Here is a 6000-nt window from a genome sequence, read left to right as displayed (position 1 = left end):
GGAACTCTTATTCATTGCTTGTGGGAATGAAAAACGGTACAGTCACTTGGGAAAGCAGTCCGGCGATTTCTTACAAAACTAAACATATTCTTACATACAGACCAGTAACATGCCCTTAGTTTTTATCCAAAGGAACTGAGAACTTATGTTCACAAAAACCTGCACACAGATTTTATAGATGACTCACTGATAACTGCCAAAACTCGAAAGCAACCAAGAGGTCCTTCAGCAGGTAAGTGGACAAATAAACACTGTCTGATACATTCAGATAATGGAACATTATTCAGTGCTAAAATGAAATCAGCTGTCAAGCCATAAAAAGACATGGAAGGAACCTAAACACATACTACTAAATAAAAGAAGCCAGTGTGAAAAGCACTGTACAATTTCAACTCTATGACATTCTGGAAAAGGCACAGCTATGGAGACAGTTCAAAGATCAGTGTTTGCCAGGAGCTGAGGGGAAGGCAAGATGAAAGGCGCACAGAGGACTTTTAAAGCAATGAAACTACTCCGATACTATAATGACGGGTATATGACATTATAGATTTGTCAAAACCCACAGGATATATAATCTAGGAGTGAACCCTAGGTAAACTACGGACTTTGAGTGATAATGATGTATCATTGTATGTCTACCAGTTGTAAAAAAATTACCACTCTGGTAGGGATGCTGATAATGGGGCAGGCGATGTATACTTGGGGGCAAGAGGTATATGGGAAGTTGCTGAACCTTTTGTTCAGTATTGCTGTGAACGTAAAACTGCTTTTTAAAAAGTGTATTAAAAATTAATAAAGATATTCACTTCTAACTTAAAAAGAGACTAGGTTCTGGCATGAGGTGGACTTCAGATTCCATTTATAGAGAAGATACTGGAAAATAAGTTTCTTTTTCCTTCTATAAAGATTTATTGCCAAACAGAGCAATTTTTTCTATTTTTTTGGAGCACCCATAGCTTGAACTCTGATTTCTATAACAAGTTATATAACTTTCCTTGAAAAAAAAAAGGCCCTATTAGACTAAGGGGTACAAAGGTAAATGGGGAAAAACTGCAAAATTGAGGGAAAATTTTCCCCTCAAATTTTCCCCCCAAAATGGGGGAAAAATTGAAAATCCCATCAGGTTTTGTCTAATGTTCTTGAAGGGCTTTAATTTGAACTTCAAGTATACTAGCATCCAGTCCACAAAAGATGATGGAAATAATCACAGTGAACTGGGGAGTCAGAGAGCTGAGGGGAAACCAACCAAGGTTTCATGTGTTGCTTTTTCCTTTATGCAATGTCTTCCTGTCTTTAAAGAGGAGCAACTGTGGATTTTCTCTAGTAAAGTGATTTTGAATGTCTGGGTTTGGTTTTAGAAAGTTTTGTAAGTCTCTGCAGTTTGAAATGATACTTCCTTCCTTAAAACCTTTCCAACACAACATGGGGTTTGAACACTCTCCATTGCTGAGGAGTGGAATTCGTTAGGACTCTTGTAATCAATAAAAATGTTTTGGGGTAGCACAAACCAAAAGGCTGTCTTTGGGGCTTCTCTGACAGTTTAATGGTTAAGACTCATGCCTTCCAATGCAGGGGGCCTGGTTGGGGAAATAAGATCCTGAATGCCATGCGGTGCGCCTGCCCCCCACCGCCCCCCAAAAACACCAAAAGGTTATCTTTTACAAAGGTCCAAGGATATCTACCAGAATGAGAGGAAATTAACAGTATCTTCTTGGAAACAAATTGGGGGCAGAAAGTATCATCTTTGACTTGTTTCTGAAGCTCTTTATTATTTAATCTGCGGCCGACTATCATGGTTTAGGAGCAAATGGCCCTCTAATACGTCTATTCTCTTCACTAGATGTGTCAGACTATGGAGGCCAATTAGAAGTGAGAAGTGAAGTTGCTCAGTTGTGTGTGACTCTGTAATCCCACTGTAGCTTACCAGCTTCCTCCATCCATGGAATTTTCCAGGCAAGAGTCCTGGAGTGGGTTGCCATTTCCTTCTCCAGGGGAACTTCCAGACCTGGGGATCGAACCCATGTCTCCCATGTGGCAGGCAGACGAACCCACTGAGCCACCAGGGAAGCCCGGAGGCCAATTAGTTCCTACTTCAAATTCTTGGGTAAGTCTCCTTGAGTACAGTTTGAATTAGGGTCTTACCCACAGAGCAATCAACTGTGGCAGGGGATACTATGCACCATGTGCTCAAGGTCCTCTTTCTGCACACTTGTGGTTAACAAGCGGAGACAGACTGGACAAGCTATGTAATTTGTGGGGCCATGTGCAAAATTCTAAAAGAGATGGGAATACCAGACCACCTGACCTGCCTCTTGAGAAACCTATATGCAGGTCTGGAAGCAACAGTTAGAACTGGACATGGAACAACAGACTGGTTCCAAATAGGAAAAGGAGTACGTAAAGGCTGTATATTGTCACCCTGCTTATTTAACTTACATGCAGAGTACATCATGAGAAATGCTGGGCTGGAAGAAGCACAAGCTGGAATCAAGATTGCCAGGAGAAATATCAATAACCTCAGATATGCAGATGACACCACCCTTATGGCAGAAAGTAAAGAGGAACTAAAAAGCCTCTTGATGAAAGTGAAAGAGGAGAGTGAAAAAGTTGGCTTAAAGCTCAACATTCAGAAAATGAAGATCATGGCATGGGAATCTACTTCATGGGAAATAGATGGGGAAACAGTGTCAGACTTTATTTTTTTGGGCTCCAAAATCACTGCAGATGGTGATTGCAGCCATGAAATTAAAAGACGCTTGCTCCTTGGAAGGAAAGTTATGACCAACCTAGACAGCATATTCAAAAGCAGAGACATTACTTTGCCAACAAAGGTCCATCTAGTCAAGGCTATGGTTTTTCCTGTGGTCATGTATGGATGTGAGAGTTTGACTGTGAAGAAAGCTGAGCACCGAAGAATTGATGCTTTTGAACTGTGGTGTTGGAGAAGGCTCTTGAGTCCCTTGGACTGCAAGGAGATCCAACCAGTCCATTCTAAAGGAGATCAGTCTTGGGTGTTCTTTGGAAGGAATGATGCTAAAGCTGAAACTCCAGTACTTTGTCCACTTCATGCAAAGAGTTGACTCATTGGAAAAGACCCTGATGCTGGGAGGGATTGGGGGCAGGAGAAGGGGACAATAGAGGATGAGATGGCTGGATGGCATCACTGACTCGATGGACTTGGGTTTGGGTGAACTCTGGGAGTTGGTGATGGACAGGGAGGCCTGGCATGCTGAGATTCATGGGGTCACAAAGAGTCGGACACGACTGAGCGACTGAACTGACTGTGCAAAATGAAAACGCAGGGCTTCCTTGTTCAAAAATTAAGACTTTCAAGATGGCAACAGCAGAACATTAAACCAAATGTGTGGCCCTTCTTAGTGTGGGGTCTTATGTGACTACACAGGTCTCACGCCCTGAAGCTGCTTCACTCTGTGGACCTGGATGAAGAACCTCCAAAAGGAGTTTCTAGACTCTGTGTGTTGGAATTGGAACCAGTGTTCCCTGTTCTTTTTGAATTTATAACTTTACATTGACAAGTTTTCCACCATTAATGGACTTTCTTATCAGATCCAGTAATTTATGTGGAATTACTTGAATTATTTACATTAATTATCACTGGACCACCCATTTATTTTTTCAAGTTTTTGTGCCTTCATTTTATTGTTAGGCACAGCCGATTTGCATGAACCACTCTCATGAGAAGAGCTGAAGATAATGTCTTTTTCTTTTTTGGTGGCACCGAGCCCCATGCAGGACCTTAGTTTCCCCACCAGGGATCGAACCCATGTCCCCTGCGGTAGAAGCATGGAGTGTTTATTCTTGGCTGCATCAGTTTTTAGCTTTGGCACATGAGACCTTCTGTAAGGCGCATGGGCTTCTCTTTGGTTGTGGTGCTTGGGTTCAGTTGCCCCACGGCATGTGGGATCTTAGTTCCTGGACCAGGGATGGAACCCATCTCCCCTGCCCTGGAAGGCTGATTCTTGATCACTGAACCACCAGGGGAGCCCCTGTCCTTTTCCTTTTTAACTTGGATTAATTTTAGACTAAGAGAAAAGTTGCAAAGGTAGGCTTACCAGTTTCCATATATCTCTCTTCCATTTTCCCCTATTGTTACCATCTGTACCATAACTCCAGTACAATTATCAGAACCCCCAAAATTAACATTGTTGCAATACTACTAACTAAATGTGAATTTCACCAGTTTTTTCTACTAATATCTTTTTCATTTGAGAATTCTTTTAACACCTAAAACATTTTGTATTGCACACACAAGCACAATATGCCTGCTGAGTTGTGTCCGACTCTATGCAACCCCATGGACTGTAACCTGCCAGGCTCCTCTGTCCTTGGGATTCTCCAGGCAAGAATACTGGAGTGGGTCACCATTCCCTTCTCCAGGGGATCTTCCCAACCCAGGTGTTGAACCCGGATTTCCTGCACTATAGGCAGATCTGAGCCATCAGGGAAGCCCACTTTGTACTGATGTATAGCCAGTCAACAATGTTGTGATATGAAACTATCACTGTTCACAAACGACGGTCACTGAACCACCAGGGAAGCCCCTGTCCTTTTTCTTTTTAATTTGAATTAATTTTAGACTTACAGAAAAGTTGCAAAGATAGACTTCAGTTCAGTTTAGTTCAGTCGCTCAGTCGTGTCCGACTCTTTGCAACCCCGTGAATCGCAGCACGCCAGGCCTCCCTGTCCATCACCAACTCCCGGAGTTCACTCAGACTCACGTCCATCGAGTCAGTGATGCCATCCAGCCATCTCATTCTCGGTGGTCCCCTTCTCCTCCTGCCCCCAATCCCTCCCAGCATCAGAGTCTTTTCCAATGAGTCGACTCTTCGCATGAGGTAGCCAAAGGACTGGAGTTTGAGCTTCAGCATCAGTCCTTCCAAAGAACACCCAGGACTGATTTCCTTTAGGATGGACTGGTTGGATCTCCTTGCAGTCCAAGGGACTCTCAAGAGTCTTCTCCAACACCACAGTTCAAAAGCATCAATTCTTCGGTGCTCAGCTTTCTTCACAGTCAAACTCTCACATCCATACATGACCACTGGGAAAACCATAGCCTTGACTAGACGGACCTTAGTCGGCAAAGTAATGTCTCTGCTTAAGGCAATGGCAACCCACTCCAGTACTCTTGCCTGGAAAATCTCCTGGGCAGAGGAGCCTGGCAGGTTACAGTCCATGGGGTCGCTAAGAGTCGGACACGACTGAGCGACTTCACTTTCACTTTTCACTTTCATGCATTGGAGAAGGAAATGGCAACTCACTCCAGTGTTCTTGCCTGGAGAATCTCAGGGATGGGGGAGACTGGTGGGCTGCCGTCTATGGAGTCGGACACGACTGAAGCAACTTAGCAGCAGCAGCAGCAGGTTGGTTATAACTTTCCTTCCAAGAAGTAAGCGTCTTTTAATTTCATGGCTGCAATCACCATCTGCAGTGATTTTGGAGCCCCCCAAAATAAAGTCTGACACTGTTTCCACTGTTTCCCATCTATTTGCCATGAAGTGATGGGACCGGATGCCCAGTTTCCATATATCCCTCCTCCATTTCCCCCTAATGTTACCATCTGTACCATAACTCCAGTACAAATATCAGAACCCACAAAATTAACATTGTTGCAATACTACTAACTAAAGACCTAACAGGGAATGAACAGTGAAAGGACTCAGCCATACATATACATGTATCCATTCTCCCCCAAACCCCTGCCTCCCATCCAGGCTGGAACTTTGAGCAGAATTCCGTGTGCTATATGATAGGTTTTTGTAGGTTATCCACTTTAAATATAGCAGTGTGTACATGACCTTCCCCCAATCCTTAACTATCCCTACCCCCCCACACACCCTGCAACCATGAGTTTGTTTTCTAAGTCTGTGAGTATGTTTCTGTTTTGTAAGAAGGTCCATTTGTATCATTTCTTTTTAGGTTCCACACATTAAAGTACGTCATGACTCACTTCCCTCAGTATGACACGCCGCCCCTAATGCC

This window comes from Budorcas taxicolor, chromosome 16 (genome assembly GCF_023091745.1).
Source record: "Budorcas taxicolor isolate Tak-1 chromosome 16, Takin1.1, whole genome shotgun sequence".
NCBI lineage: Eukaryota > Metazoa > Chordata > Mammalia > Artiodactyla > Bovidae > Budorcas > Budorcas taxicolor.
Note: the sequence above shows the minus strand (reverse complement) of the source record.